This window comes from Narcine bancroftii, chromosome 3, assembly GCF_036971445.1.
Source record: "Narcine bancroftii isolate sNarBan1 chromosome 3, sNarBan1.hap1, whole genome shotgun sequence".
In the NCBI taxonomy this organism is placed as follows: Eukaryota; Metazoa; Chordata; class Chondrichthyes; order Torpediniformes; family Narcinidae; genus Narcine; species Narcine bancroftii.
In genome coordinates, this window is record NC_091471.1 from 372462772 (window position 1) to 372478731 (window position 15960).

Here is a 15960-nt window from a genome sequence, read left to right on the forward strand (position 1 = left end):
CGCCTCAGATTCCCCGCCTCAGATTCCCCGCCTCAGATTCCCCGCCTCAGATTCCCCGCCTCTGATTCCCCGCCTCAGATTCCCCGCATCTGATTCCCTGCCTCAGATTCCCCGGCTCTGTTACCCTGCATTAGATTCCCTGCCTCAGATTCCCTGCCTCTGATTCCCCGCATCTGATTCCCTGCCTCTGATTCCCTGCCTCTGATTCCTGCCTCAGAATCCCTGCCTCAGATTCCCTGCCTCAGATTCCCTGCCTCTTATTCCCTGCCTTTGATTCTCCGCCTCTTATTCCCCGCCTCAGATTCCCCGCCTCAGATTCCCAGCCTCAGATTCCCTGCCTCAGATTCCCTGCCTCAGATTCCCTGCCTCTGATTCCCCGCCTCTGATTCCCCGCCTCTTATTCCCCGCCTCTGATTCCCCGCCTCTGATTCCCCGCGTCTGATTCCCTGCCTCAGATTCCCCGGCTCTGATTCCCTGCATTAGATTCCCTGCCTCAGATTCCGTGCCTCTGATTCCCCGCCTCTGATTCCCTGCCTCTGATACCCCGCCTCTGATTCCTGCCTCAGATTCCCTGCCTCAGATTCCCTGCCTCAGATACCCTGCCTCTTATTCCCAGCCTTTGATTCCCCGCCTCTTATTCCCCGCCTCTGATTCCCAGCCTCTGATTCCCCGACTCTGATTCCCTGCCTCTGTTTCCCCGCCTCTGATTCCCCGCCTCTGATTCCCCACCTCAGATTCCCCGCCTCAGATTCCCTGCCTGAGATTCCACGCCTGAGATTCCCCGCCTCAGATTCCCCGCCTCAGATTCCCGGCCTCAGATTCCCCGCCTCAGATTCCCCGCCTCAGATTCCCCGCCTCAGATTCCCCGCCTAAGATTCCCCGCCTCTGATTCCCCGCCTCAGATTCCCCGGCTCTGATTCCCCGCCTAAGATTCCCTGCCTCAGATTCCCCGCCTCAGATTCCCCGCCTCAGGTTCCCCGCCTCAGATTCCCCGCCTCAGATTCCCCGCCTCAGATTCCCCTCCTCAGATTCCCCGCCTCTGATTCCCTGCCTCTGATTCCCTGCCTCTGATTCCCTGCCTCTGATTCCCTGCCTCTGATTCCCTGCCTCTGATTCCACGCCTCTCTTTCCGTATCTCTGATTCCCCGCCTGTAATTCCCTGCCTATGATACCCTGCCTCTCTTTGCCTGCCTCTATTTCGGTGCCTCTTTCTCTGCATCTAGTTTCCCACATCTCATTTGCCCCCTCTGATAACCCGCCTCTGATTCCATGCCTCTGATTCACCGCCTCTGATTCCCCGCCTCTTATTCCCTGCCTCTGATTCCCCGCCTCTGATTCCCTGACTCCGATTCCCTGCCTCAGATTCCCTGCCTCAGTTTCCCTGCCTCTGATTCCCCACCTCTGATTCCCCGCCTCTTATTCCCCGCCTCTGATTCCCCGCCTCTGATTCCCCGCCTCTGATTCCCCGCATCTGATTCCCTGCCTCAGATTCCCCGGCTCTGATTCCCTGCATTAGATTCCCTGCCTCAGATTCCCTGCCTCTGATTCCCCGCATCTGATTCCCTGCCTCTGATTCCCCGCCTCTGATTCCTGCCTCAGAATCCCTGCCTCAGATTCCCTGCCTCAGATTCCCTGCCTCCTATTCCCTGCCTTTGATTCCCCGCCTCTTATTCCCCGCCTCTGATTCCCAGCATCTGATTCCCCGCCTATGATTCCCTGCCTCTGCTTCCCCGCCTCTGATAACCCGCCTCTGATTCCCCGCCTCAGATTCCCCGCCTCAGATTCCCTGCCTCAGATTCCCCGCCTGAGATTCCCCGCCTCAGATTCCCCGCCTCAGATTCCCCGCCTCAGATTCCCCGCCTCAGATTCCCCGCCTCAGATTCCCCACCTCAGATTCCCCGCCTCAGATTCCCCGCCTCAGATTTCCCGCCTCAGATTCCCCGCCTCAGATTCCCCGCCTCAGATTCCCCACCTCAGATTCCCCGCCTCAGATTCCCCGCCTCAGATTCCCCGCCTCAGATTCCCCGCCTCAGATTCCCCGCCTCTGATTGCCTGCCTCTGATTCCCTGCCTCTGGTTCCCTGCCTCTGATTCCCTGCCTCTGATTCCGCACCTCTGATTCCACGCCTCTCTTTCCGTATCTCTGATTCCCCGCCTCTGAATCCCTGCCTCTGATACCCTGCCTCTCTTTGCCTGCCTCTATTTCGGTGCCTCTTTCTCTGCATCTAGATTCCCACATCTCATTTGCCCCCTCTGATAACCCGCCTCTGATTCCATGCCTCTGATTCCCCGCCTCGGATTCCCCGCCTCTGATTCCCCGCCTCTGATTCCCCGCCTCTGATTCCCTGCCTCAGATTCCCTGCCTCAGATTCCCTGCCTCAGATTCCCTGCATCTGATTCCCCGCCTCTGATTCCCCGCCTCTTTTTCCCTGCCTCTGATTCCCCACCTCTGATTCCCCGCCTCTGATTCCCTGCCTCTGTTTCCCCGCCTCTGATTCCCGCCTCTGATTTCCCGCCTCAGATTCCCCGGCTCTGATTCCCTGCCTGAGATTCCCTGCCTCAGATTCGCTGCCTATGATTCCCTGCCTCTGAGTCCCCGCGTCAGATTCCCCGGCTCTGATTCCCTGCCTGAGATTCCCTGCCTCAGATTCCCCGCCTCAGATTCCCTGCCTCTGATTCCCTGCCTCTGATTCCCTGCCTCTGATTCCCCGCCTCTCTTTCCGTGTCTCTGATTCTTCGCCTCAGATTCCCTGCCTCAGATACCCTGCCTCTCTTTGCCTTCCTCTATTTCCGTGCCTCTTTCTCTGCATCTTGTTTCCCACATCTCATTTGCCCCCTCTGATAACCCGCCTCTGATTCCATGCCTCTGATTCCCCGCCTCAGATTCCCCGCCTCTGATTCCCGCCTCTGATTCCCTGCCTCAGATTCCCTGCCTCAGATTCCTTGCCTCAGATTCCCTGCCTCTGATTCCCCGCCTCTGATTCCCCGCCTCATTTTCCCTGCCTCTGATTCCCCGCCTCTCATTCCCGCCTCTGATTCCCTGCCTCTGTTTCCCCGCCTCTGAATCCCCGCGTCTGATTCCCCGCCTCAGATTCCCCGGCTCTGATTCCCTGCCTGAGATTCCATGCCTGAGATTCCCCACCTCAGATTCCCTGCCTCAGATTCCCCGCCTCAGATTCCCCGCCTCAGATTCCCCGCCTCAGATTCCCCGCCTCAGATTCCCCGCCTCAGATTCCCCGCCTCAGATTCCCCGCCTCAGATTACCTGCCTCAGATTCCCTGCCTCAGATTCCCTGCCTCTGATTCCCCGCCTCTGATTCCCCGCCTCTTATTCCCCACCTCTGATTCCCCGCCTCTGATTCCCCGCGTCTGATTCCCTGCCTCAGATTCCCCGGCTCTGATTCCCTGCATTAGATTCCCTGCCTCAGATTCCCTGCCTCTGATTCCCCGCCTCTGATTCCCTGCCTCTGATTCCCCACCTCTGATTCCTGCCTCAGATTCCCTGCCTCAGATTCCCTGCCTCAGATTCCGTGCCTCTTATTCCCAGCCTTTGATTCCCCGCCTCTTATACCCCGCCTCTGATTCCCAGCCTCTGATTCCCCGACTCTGATTCCCTGCCTCTGTTTCCCCGCCTCAGATTCCCCGCCTCTGATTCCCCGCCTCAGATTCCCCGCCTCAGATTCCCTGCCTGAGATTCCACGCCTGAGATTCCCCGCCTCAGATTCCCCACCTCATATTCCCCGCCTCAGATTCCCCGCCTCAGATTCCCCGCCTCAGATTCCCCGCCTCAGATTCCCCGCCTCAGATTTCCCGCCTCAGATTCCCGGCCTCAGATTCCCCGCCTCAGATTCCCCGCCTCAGATTCCCCGCCTCAGATTCCCCGCCTCATATTCCCCGCCTCAGGTTCCCCGCCTCTGATTGCCTGCCTCTGATTCCCTGCCTCTGATTCCCTGCCTCTGATTCCCTGCCTCTGATTCCCTGCCTCTGATTCCGCGCCTCTGATTCCACGCCTCTCTTTCCGTATCTCTGATTCCCCGCCTCTGATTCCCTGCCTCTGATTCCCCGCCTCTTATTCCCCGCCTCTGATTCCCAGCCTCTGATTCCCCGACTCTGATTCCCTGCCTCTGTTTCCCCGCCTCTGATTCCCCGCCTCTGATTCCCCGCCTCAGATTCCCCTCCTCAGATTCCCTGCCTGAGATTCCACGCCTGAGATACCCCGCCTCAGATTCCCCGCCTCAGATTCCCCGCCTCAGATTCCCCGCCTCAGATTCCCCGCCTCAGATTCCCCGCCTCAGATTCCCCACCTCTGATTCCCTGCCTCTGATTCCCTGCCTCTGATTCCCTGCCTCTGATTCCCTGCCTCTGATTCCCTGCCTCTGATTCCCTGCCTCTGATTCCCTGCCTCTGATTCCGCGCCTCTGATTCCACGCCTCTCTTTCCGTATCTCTGATTCCCCGCCTCTAATTCCCTGCCTATGATACCCTGCCTCTCTTTCCCTGCCTCTATTTCGGTGCCTATTTCTCTGCATCTAGTTTCCCACCTCTCATTTGCCCCCTCTGATAACCCGCCTCTGATTCCATGCCTCTGATTCCCCGCCTCTGATTCCCCGCCTCTTATTTCCTGCCTCTGATTCCCCGCCTCTCATTCCCCGACTCTGATTCCCTGCCTCAGATTCCCTGCCTCTGATTCCCCACCTCTGATTCCCCGCCTCTTATTCCCCGCCTCTGATTCCCCGCCTCTGATTCCCCGCCTCTGATACCCAGCATCTGATTCCCCGCCTATGATTCACTGCCTCTGTTTCCCCGCCTCTGATAACCCGCCTCTGATTCCCCGCCTCAGATTCCCCGGCTCAGATTCCCTGACTCAGATTCCCCGCCTGAGATTCCCCGCCTCAGATTCCCCGCCTCAGATTCCCCGCCTCAGATTCCCCGCCTCAGATTCCCCACCTCAGATTCCCCACCTCAGATTCCCCGCCTCAGATTCTCCGCCTCAGATTTCCCGCCTCAGATTCCCCGCCTCAGATTCCACGCCTCAGATTCCCCACCTCAGATTCCCCGCCTCAGATTCCCCGCCTCAGATTCCCCGCCTCAGATTCCCCGCCTCAGATTCCCCGCCTCTGATTTCCTGCCTCTGATTCCCTGCCTCTGAATCCCTGCCTCTGATTCCCTGCCTCTGATTCCCTGCCTCTGGTTCCCTGCCTCTGATTCCCTGCCTCTGATTCCGCGCTTCTGATTCCACGCCTCTCTTTCCGTATCTCTGATTCCCCGCCTCTGATTCCCTGCCTCTGATACCCTGCCTCTCTTTGCCTGCCTCTATTTCGGTGCCTCTTTCTCTGCATCTAGTTTCCCACATCTCATTTGCCCCCTCTGATAACCCGCCTCTGATTCCATGCCTCTGATTCCCCGCCTCTGATTCCCCGCCTCTGATTCCCCGCCTCTGATTCCCCGCCTCTGATTCCCTGCCTCAGATTCCCTGCCTCAGATTCACTGCCTCAGATTCCCTGCATCTGATTCCCCCCTCTGATTCCCCACCTCTGATTCCCCGCCTCTGATTCCCTGCCTCTGTTTCCCCGCCTCTGATTCCCCGCCTCTGATTCCCCGCCTCAGATTCCCCGGCTCTGATTCCCTGCCTGAGATTCCCTGCCTCAGATTCCCTGCCTATGATTCCCTGCCTCTGAGTCCCCACGTCAGATTCCCCGGCTCTGATTCCCTGCCTGAGATTCCCTGCCTCAGATTCCCCGCCTCAGATTCCCTGCCTCAGAATCCCCGCCTCAGATTCCCCACCTCAGATTCCCCGCCTCAGATTCCCCGCCTCAGATTCCCCGCCTCAGATACCCCGCCTCAGATTCCCCACCTCAGATTCCCCGCCTCAGATTCCCCGCCTCTGATTCCCCGCCTCTTATTCCCCGCCTCTGATTCCCCGCCTCTGATTCCCCGCGTCTGATTTCCTGCCTCAGATTCCCCAGCTCTGATTCCCTGCATTAGATTCCCTGCCTTAGATTCCCTGCCTCTGATTCCCCGCCTCTGATTCCCTGCCTCTGATTCCCCGCCTCTGATTCCTGCCTCAGATTCCCTGCCTCAGATTCCCTGCCTCAGATTCCGTGCCTCTTATTCCCAGCCTTTGATTCCCCGCCTCTTATACCCCGCCTCTGATTCCCAGCCTCTGATTCCCCGACTCTGATTCCCTGCCTCTGTTTCCCCGCCTCTGATTCCCCGCCTCTGATTCCCCGCCTCAGATTCCCCGCCTCAGATTCCCTGCCTGAGATTCCACGCCTGAGATTCCCCGCCTCAGATTCCCCACCTCACATTCCCCGCCTCAGATTCCCCGCCTCAGATTCCCCGCCTCAGATTTCCCGCCTCAGATTCCCCGCCTCAGATTCCCCACCTCAGATTCCCCACCTCAGATTCCCCGCCTCAGATTCCCCACCTCAGATTCCCCACCTCAAATTCCCCGCCTCAGATTCCCCGCCTCAGATTCCCCGCCTCAGATTCCCCGCCTCAGATTCCCCGCCTCTGATTGCCTGCCTCTGATTCCCTGCCTCTGAATCCCTGCCTCTGATTCCCTGCCTCTGATTCCCTGCCTCTGGTTCCCTGCCTCTGATTCCCTGCCTCTGATTCCGCGCTTCTGATTCCACGCCTCTCTTTCCGTATCTCTGATTCCCCGCCTCTGATTCCCTGCCTCTGATACCCTGCCTCTCTTTGCCTGCCTCTATTTCGGTGCCTCTTTCTCTGCATCTAGTTTCCCACATCTCATTTGCCCCCTCTGATAACCCGCCTCTGATTCCATGCCTCTGATTCCCCGCCTCTGATTCCCCGCCTCTGATTCCCCGCCTCTGATTCCCCGCCTCTGATTCCCTGCCTCAGATTCCCTGCCTCAGATTCACTGCCTCAGATTCCCTGCATCTGATTCCCCCCTCTGATTCCCCACCTCTGATTCCCCGCCTCTGATTCCCTGCCTCTGTTTCCCCGCCTCTGATTCCCCGCCTCTGATTCCCCGCCTCAGATTCCCCGGCTCTGATTCCCTGCCTGAGATTCCCTGCCTCAGATTCCCTGCCTATGATTCCCTGCCTCTGAGTCCCCGCGTCAGATTCCCCGGCTCTGATTCCCTGCCTGAGATTCCCTGCCTCAGATTCCCCGCCTCAGATTCCCTGCCTCAGAATCCCCGCCTCAGATTCCCCACCTCAGATTCCCCGCCTCAGATTCCCCGCCTCAGATTCCCCGCCTCAGATACCCCGCCTCAGATTCCCCACCTCAGATTCCCCGCCTCAGATTCCCCGCCTCTGATTCCCCGCCTCTTATTCCCCGCCTCTGATTCACCGCCTCTGATTCCCCGCGTCTGATTTCCTGCCTCAGATTCCCCAGCTCTGATTCCCTGCATTAGATACCCTGCCTTAGATTCCCTGCCTCTGATTCCCCGCCTCTGATTCCCTGCCTCTGATTCCCCGCCTCTGATTCCTGCCTCAGATTCCCTGCCTCAGATTCCCTGCCTCAGATTCCGTGCCTCTTATTCCCAGCCTTTGATTCCCCGCCTCTTATACCCCGCCTCTGATTCCCAGCCTATGATTCCCCGACTCTGATTCCCTGCCTCTGTTTCCCCGCCTCTGATTCCCTGCCTCTGATTCTCTGCCTCTGATTCCGCGCCTCTGATTCCACGCCTCTCTTTCCGTATCTCTGATTCCCCGCCTCTAATTCCCTGCCTCAGATACCCTGCCTCTCTTTGCCTTCCTCTATTTCCGTGCCTCTTTCTCTGGATCTAGTTTCCCACATCTCATTTGCCCCCTCTGATAACCCGCCTCTGATTCCATGCCTCTGATTCCCCGCCTCAGATTCCCCGCCTCTGATTCCCCGCCTCTGATTCCCTGCCTCAGATTCCCTGCCTCAGATTCCTTGCCTCAGATTCCCTGCCTCTGATTCCCCGCATCTGATTCCCCGCCTCATTTTCCCTGCCTCTGATTCCCCGCCTCTGATTCCCGCCTCTGATTCCCTGCCTCTGTTTCCCCGCCTCTGAATCCCCGCGTCTGATTCCCCGCCTCAGATTCCCCGGCTCTGATTCCCTGCCTGAGATTCCATGCCTCAGATTCCCCGCCTCAGATTCCCCGCCTCAGATTCCCCGCCTCAGATTCCCCGCCTCAGATTCCCTGCCTCAGATTCCCCGCCTCAGATTCCCGGCCTCTGATTCCCCGCCTCTGATTCCCCGCCTCTTATTCCCCGCCTCTGATTCCCCGCCTCTGATTCCCCGCGTCTGATTCCCTGCCTCAGATTCCCCGGCTCTGATTCCCTGCATTAGATTCCCTGCCTCAGATTCCCTGCCTCTGATTCCCCGCCTCCGATTCCCTGCCTCTGATTCCCCGCCTCTGATTCCTGCCTCACATTCCCTGCCTCAGATTCCCTGCCTCAGATTCCGTGCCTCTTATTCCCAGCCTTTGATTCCCCGCCTCTTATACCCCGCCTCTGATTCCCAGCCTCTGATTCCCCGACTCTGATTCCCTGCCTCTGTTTCCCCGCCTCTGATTCCCCACCTCTGATTCCCCGCCTCAGATTCCCCGCCTCAGATTCCCTGCCTGAGATTCCACGCCTGAGATTCCCCGCCTCAGATTCCCCACCTCATATTCCCCGCCTCAGATTCCCCGCCTCAGATTCCCCGCCTCAGATTCCCCGCCTCAGATTCCCCGCCTCAGATTTCCCGCCTCTGATTCCCGGCCTCAGATTCCCCGCCTCAGATTCCCCGCCTCAGATTCCCCGCCTCAGATTCCCCGCCTCATATTCCCCGCCTCAGGTTCCCCGCCTCTGATTGCCTGCCTCTGATTCCGCGCCTCTGATTCCACGCCTCTCTTTCCGTATCTCTGATTCCCCGCCTCTGATTCCCTGCCTCTGATTCCCCGCCTCTTATTCCCCGCCTCTGATTCCCAGCCTCTGATTCCCCGACTCTGATTCCCTGCCTCTGTTTCCCCGCCTCTGATTCCCCGCCTCTGATTCCGCGCCTCTGATTCCACTCCTCTCTTTCCGTATCTCTGATTCCCCGCCTCAGATTCCCTGCCTGAGATTCCACGCCTGAGATACCCCACCTCAGATTCCCCACCTCAGATTCCCCGCCTCAGATTTCCCACCTCAGATTCCCCGCCTCAGATTCCCCGCCTCAGATTCCCCGCCTCAGATTTCCCGCCTCAGATTCCCGGCCTCAGATTCCCCGCCTCAGATTCCCCGCCTCAGATTCCCCGCCTCTGATTCCCCGCCTCAGATTCCCCGGCTCTGATTCCCCGCCTAAGATTCCCTGCCTCAGATTCCCCGCCTCAGATTCCCCGCCTCAGATTCCCCGCCTCAGATTTCCCGCCTCAGATTCCCCGCCTCAGATTCCCCGCCTCAGATTCCCCGCCTCAGATTCCCCGCCTCAGATTCCCCGCCTCAGATTCCCCGCCTCAGATTCCACGCCTCAGATTCCCCGCAGCAGATTCCCCGCCTCAGATTCCCTGCCTCAGATTCCCCGCCTCAGATTCCCCGCCTCAGATTCCCCACCTCTGATTCCCTGCCTCTGATTCCCTGCCTCTGATTCCCTGCCTCTGATTCCCTGCCTCTGATTCCCTGCCTCTGATTCCCTGCCTCTGATTCCCTGCCTCTGATTCCGCGCCTCTGATTCCACGCCTCTCTTTCCGTATCTCTGATTCCCCGCCTCTAATTCCCTGCCTATGATACCCTGCCTCTCTTTCCCTGCCTCTATTTCGGTGCCTCTTTCTCTGCATCTAGTTTCCCACATCTCATTTGCCCCCTCTGATAACCCGCCTCTGATTCCATGCCTCTAATTCCCCGCCTCTGATTCCCCGCCTCTTATTTCCTGCCTCTGATTCCCCGCCTCTGATTCCCCGACTCCGATTCCCTGCCTCAGATTCCCTGCCTCTGATTCCCCACCTCTGATTCCCCGCCTCTTATTCCCCGCCTCTGATTCCCCGCCTCTGATTCCCCGCCTCTGATTCCCCGCATCTGATTCCCTGCCTCAGATTCCCCGGCTCTGATTCCCTGCATTAGATTCCCTGCCTCAGATTCCTTGCCTCTGATTCCCCGCATCTGATTCCCTGCCTCTGATTCCCCGCCTCTGATTCCTGCCTCAGAATCCCTGCCTCAGATTCCCTGCCTCAGATTCCCTGCCTCTTATTCCCTGCCTTTGATTCCCCGCCTCTTATTCCCCGCCTCTGATTCCCAGCATCTGATTCCCCGCCTATGATTCCCTGCCTCTGATTCCCTGCCTCTGGTTCCCTGCCTCTGATTCCCTGCCTCTGATTCCGCGCTTCTGATTCCACGCCTCTCTTTCCGTATCTCTGATTCCCCGCCTCTGATTCCCTGCCTCTGATACCCTGCCTCTGTTTGCCTGCCTCTATTTCGGTGCCTCTTTCTCTGCATCTAGTTTCCCACATCTCATTTGCCCCCTCTGATAACCCGCCTCTGATTCCATGCCTCTGATTCCCCGCCTCTGATTCCCCGCCTCTGATTCCCCGCCTCTGATTCCCCGCCTCTGATTCCCTGCCTCAGATTCCCTGCCTCAGATTCACTGCCTCAGATTCCCTGCATCTGATTCCCCCCTCTGATTCCCCACCTCTGATTCCCCGCCTCTGATTCCCTGCCTCTGTTTCCCCGCCTCTGATTCCCCGCCTCTGATTCCCCGCCTCAGATTCCCCGGCTCTGATTCCCTGCCTGAGATTCCCTGCCTCAGATTCCCTGCCTATGATTCCCTGCCTCTGAGTCCCCGCGTCAGATTCCCCGGCTCTGATTCCCTGCCTGAGATTCCCTGCCTCAGATTCCCCGCCTCAGATTCCCTGCCTCAGAATCCCCGCCTCAGATTCCCCACCTCAGTTTCCCCGCCTCAGATTCCCCGCCTCAGATTCCCCGCCTCAGATACCCCGCCTCAGATTCCCCACCTCAGATTCCCCGCCTCAGATTCCCCGCCTCTGATTCCCCGCCTCTTATTCCCCGCCTCTGATTCCCCGCATCTGATTCCCCGCGTCTGATTTCCTGCCTCAGATTCCCCAGCTCTGATTCCCTGCATTAGATTCCCTGCCTTAGATTCCCTGCCTCTGATTCCCCGCCTCTGATTCCCTGCCTCTGATTCCCCGCCTCTGATTCCTGCCTCAGATTCCCTGCCTCAGATTCCCTGCCTCAGATTCCGTGCCTCTTATTCCCAGCCTTTGATTCCCCGCCTCTTATACCCCGCCTCTGATTCCCAGCCTCTGATTCCCCGACTCTGATTCCCTGCCTCTGTTTCCCCGCCTCTGATTCCCCGCCTCTGATTCCCCGCCTCAGATTCCCCGCCTCAGATTCCCTGCCTGAGATTCCACGCCTGAGATTCCCCGCCTCAGATTCCCCACCTCATATTCCCCGCCTCAGATTCCCCGCCTCAGATTCCCCGCCTCAGATTTCCCGCCTCAGATTCCCCGCCACAGATTCCCCGCCTCAGATTCCCCACCTCAGATTCCCCGCCTCAGATTCCCCGCCTCAGATTCCCCGCCTCAGATTCCCCGCCTCAGATTCCCCGCCTCTGATTGCCTGCCTCTGATTCCCTGCCTCTGAATCCCTGCCTCTGATTCCCTGCCTCTGATTCCCTGCCTCTGGTTCCCTGCCTCTGATTGCCTGCCTCTGATTCCGCGCTTCTGATTCCACGCCTCTCTTTCCGTATCTCTGATTCCCCGCCTCTGATTCCCTGCCTCTGATACCCTGCCTCTCTTTGCCTGCCTCTATTTCGGTGCCTCTTTCTCTGCATCTAGTTTCCCACATCTCATTTGCCCCCTCTGATAACCCGCCTCTGATTCCATGCCTCTGATTCCCCGCCTCTGATTCCCCGCCTCTGATTCCCCGCCTCTGATTCCCCGCCTCTGATTCCCTGCCTCAGATTCCCTGCCTCAGATTCACTGCCTCAGATTCCCTGCATCTGATTCCCCCCTCTGATTCCCCACCTCTGATTCCCCGCCTCTGATTCCCTGCCTCTGTTTCCCCGCCTCTGATTCCCCGCCTCTGATTCCCCGCCTCAGATTCCCCGGCTCTGATTCCCTGCCTGAGATTCCCTGCCTCAGATTCCCTGCCTATGATTCCCTGCCTCTGAGTCCCCGCGTCAGATTCTCCGGCTCTGATTCCCTGCCTGAGATTCCCTGCCTCAGATTCCCTGCCTCAGAATCCCCGCCTCAGATTCCCCACCTCAGATTCCCCGCCTCAGATTCCCCGCCTCTGATTCCCCGCCTCTTATTCCCCGCCTCTGATTCCCCGCCTCTGATTCCCCGCGTCTGATTTCCTGCCTCAGATTCCCCAGCTCTGATTCCCTGCATTAGATACCCTGCCTTAGATTCCCTGCCTCTGATTCCCCGCCTCTGATTCCCTGCCTCTGATTCCCCGCCTCTGATTCCTGCCTCAGATTCCCTGCCTCAGATTCCCTGCCTCAGATTCCGTGCCTCTTATTCCCAGCCTTTGATTCCCCGCCTCTTATACCCCGCCTCTGATTCCCAGCCTCTGATTCCCCGACTCTGATTCCCTGCCTCTGTTTCCCCGCCTCTGATTCCCTGCCTCTGATTCCCTGCCTCTGATTCCGTGCCTCTGATTCCACGCCTCTCTTTCCGTATCTCTGATTCCCCGCCTCTAATTCCCTGCCTCAGATACCCTGCCTCTCTTTGCCTTCCTCTATTTCCGTGCCTCTTTCTCTGCATCTAGTTTCCCACATCTCATTTGCCCCCTCTGATAACCCGCCTCTGATTCCATGCCTCTGATTCCCCGCCTCAGATTCCCCGCCTCTGATTCCCCGCCTCTGATTCCCTGCCTCAGATTCCCTGCCTCAGATTCCTTGCCTCAGATTCCCTGCCTCTGATTCCCCGCCTCTGATTCCCCGCCTCATTTTCCCTGCCTCTGATTCCCCGCCTCTGATTCCCGCCTCTGATTCCCTGCCTCTGTTTCCCCGCCTCTGAATCCCCGCGTCTGATTCCCCGCCTCAGATTCCCCGGCTCTGATTCCCTGCCTGAGATTCCATGCCTCAGATTCCCCGCCTCAGATTCCCCGCCTCAGATTCCCCGCCTCAGATTCCCCGCCTCAGATTCCCTGCCTCAGATTCCCCGCCTCAGATTCCCTGCCTCTGATTCCCCGCCTCTGATTCCCCGCCTCTTATTCCCCGCCTCTGATTCCCCGCCTCTGATTCCCCGCGTCTGATTCCCTGCCTCAGATTCCCCGGCTCTGATTCCCTGCATTAGATTCCCTGCCTCAGATTCCCTGCCTCTGATTCCCCGCCTCTGATTCCCTGCCTCTGATTCCCCGCCTCTGATTCCTGCCTCACATTCCCTGCCTCAGATTCCCTGCCTCAGATTCCGTGCCTCTTATTCCCAGCCTTTGATTCCCCGCCTCTTATACCCCGCCTCTGATTCCCAGCCTCTGATTCCCCGACTCTGATTCCCTGCCTCTGTTTCCCCGCCTCTGATTCCCCGCCTCTGATTCCCCGCCTCAGATTCCCCGCCTCAGATTCCCTGCCTGAGATTCCACGCCTGAGATTCCCCGCCTCAGATTCCCCACCTCATATTCCCCGCCTCAGATTCCCCGCCTCAGATTCCCCGCCTCAGATTCCCCGCCTCAGATTCCCCGCCTCAGATTTCCCGCCTCTGATTCCCGGCCTCAGATTCCCGGCCTCAGATTCCCCGCCTCAGATTCCCCGCCTCAGATTCCCCGCCTCATATTCCCTGCCTCAGGTTCCCCGCCTCTGATTGCCTGCCTCTGATTCCCTGCCTCTGATTCCCTGCCTCTGATTCCCTGCCTCTGATTCCCTGCCTCTGATTCCCTGCCTCTGATTCCCTGCCTCTGATACCCTGCCTCTGATTCCGCGCCTCTGATTCCACGCCTCTCTTTCCGTATCTCTGATTCCCCGCCTCTGATTCCCTGCCTCTGATTCCCCGCCTCTTATTCCCCGCCTCTGATTCCCAGCCTCTGATTCCCCGACTCTGATTCCCTGCCTCTGTTTCCCCGCCTCTGATTCCCCGCCTCTGATTCCCCGCCTCAGATTCCCCGCCTCAGATTCCCTGCCTGAGATTCCACGCCTGAGATACCCCACCTCAGATTCCCCACCTCAGATTCCCCGCCTCAGATTCCCCGCCTCAGATTCCCCGCCTCAGATTCCCCGCCTCAGATTCCCCGCCTCAGATTTCCCGCCTCAGATTCCCGGCCTCAGATTCCCCGCCTCAGATTCCCCGCCTCAGATTCCCCGCCTCTGATTCCCCGCCTCAGATTCCCCGGCTCTGATTCCCCGCCTAAGATTCCCTGCCTCAGATTCCCCGCCTCAGATTCCCCGCCTCAGATTCCCCGCCTCAGATTTCCCGCCTCAGATTCCCCGCCTCAGATTCCCCGCCTCAGATTCCCCGCCTCAGATTCCCCGCCTCAGATTCCCCGCCTCAGATTCCCCGCCTCAGATTCCACGCCTCAGATTCCCCGCAGCAGATTCCCCGCCTCAGATTCCCTGCCTCAGATTCCCCGCCTCAGATTCCCCGCCTCAGATTCCCCACCTCTGATTCCCTGCCTCTGATTCCCTGCCTCTGATTCCCTGCCTCTGATTCCCTGCCTCTGATTCCCTGCCTCTGATTCCCTGCCTCTGATTCCCTGCCTCTGATTCCGCGCCTCTGATTCCACGCCTCTCTTTCCGTATCTCTGATTCCCCGCCTCTAATTCCCTGCCTATGATACCCTGCCTCTCTTTCCCTGCCTCTATTTCGGTGCCTCTTTCTCTGCATCTAGTTTCCCACATCTCATTTGCCCCCTCTGATAACCCGCCTCTGATTCCATGCCTCTGATTCCCCGCCTCTGATTCCCCGCCTCTTATTTCCTGCCTCTGATTCCCCGCCTCTGATTCCCCGACTCCGATTCCCTGCCTCAGATTCCCTGCCTCTGATTCCCCACCTCTGATTCCCCGCCTCTTATTCCCCGCCTCTGATTCCCCGCCTCTGATTCCCTGCCTCTGATTCCCCGCATCTGATTCCCTGCCTCAGATTCCCCGGCTCTGATTCCCTGCATTAGATTCCCTGCCTCAGATTCCTTGCCTCTGATTCCCCGCATCTGATTCCCTGCCTCTGATTCCCCGCCTCTGATTCCTGCCTCAGAATCCCTGCCTCAGATTCCCTGCCTCAGATTCCCTGCCTCTTATTCCCTGCCTTTGATTCCCCGCCTCTTATTCCCCGCCTCTGATTCCCAGCATCTGATTCCCCGCCTATGATTCCCTGCCTCAGATTCCCCGCCTCTGATTTCCTGCCTCTGATTCCCTGCCTCTGAATCCCTGCCTCTGATTCCCTGCCTCTGATTCCCTGCCTCTGGTTCCCTGCCTCTGATTCCCTGCCTCTGATTCCGCGCTTCTGATTCCACGCCTCTCTTTCCGTATCTCTGATTCCCCGCCTCTGATTCCCTGCCTCTGATACCCTGCCTCTCTTTGCCTGCCTCTATTTCGGTGCCTCTTTCTCTGCATCTAGTTTCCCACATCTCATTTGCCCCCTCTGATAACCCGCCTCTGATTCCATGCCTCTGATTCCCCGCCTCTGATTCCCCGCCTCTGATTCCCCGCCTCTGATTCCCCGCCTCTGATTCCCTGCCTCAGATTCCCTGCCTCAGATTCACTGCCTCAGATTCCCTGCATCTGATTCCCCCCTCTGATTCCCCACCTCTGATTCCCCGCCTCTGATTCCCTGCCTCTGTTTCCCCGCCTCTGATTCCCCGCCTCTGATTCCCCGCCTCAGATTCCCCGGCTCTGATTCCCTGCCTGAGATTCCCTGCCTCAGATTCCCTGCCTATGATTCCCTGCCTCTGAGTCCCCGCGTCAGATTCCCCGGCTCTGATTCCCTGCCTGAGATTCCCTGCCTCAGATTCCCCGCCTCAGATTCCCTGCCTCAGAATCCCCGCCTCAGATTCCCCACCTCAGTTTCCCCACCTCAGATTCCCCGCCTCAGATTCCCCGCCTCAGATACCCTGCCTC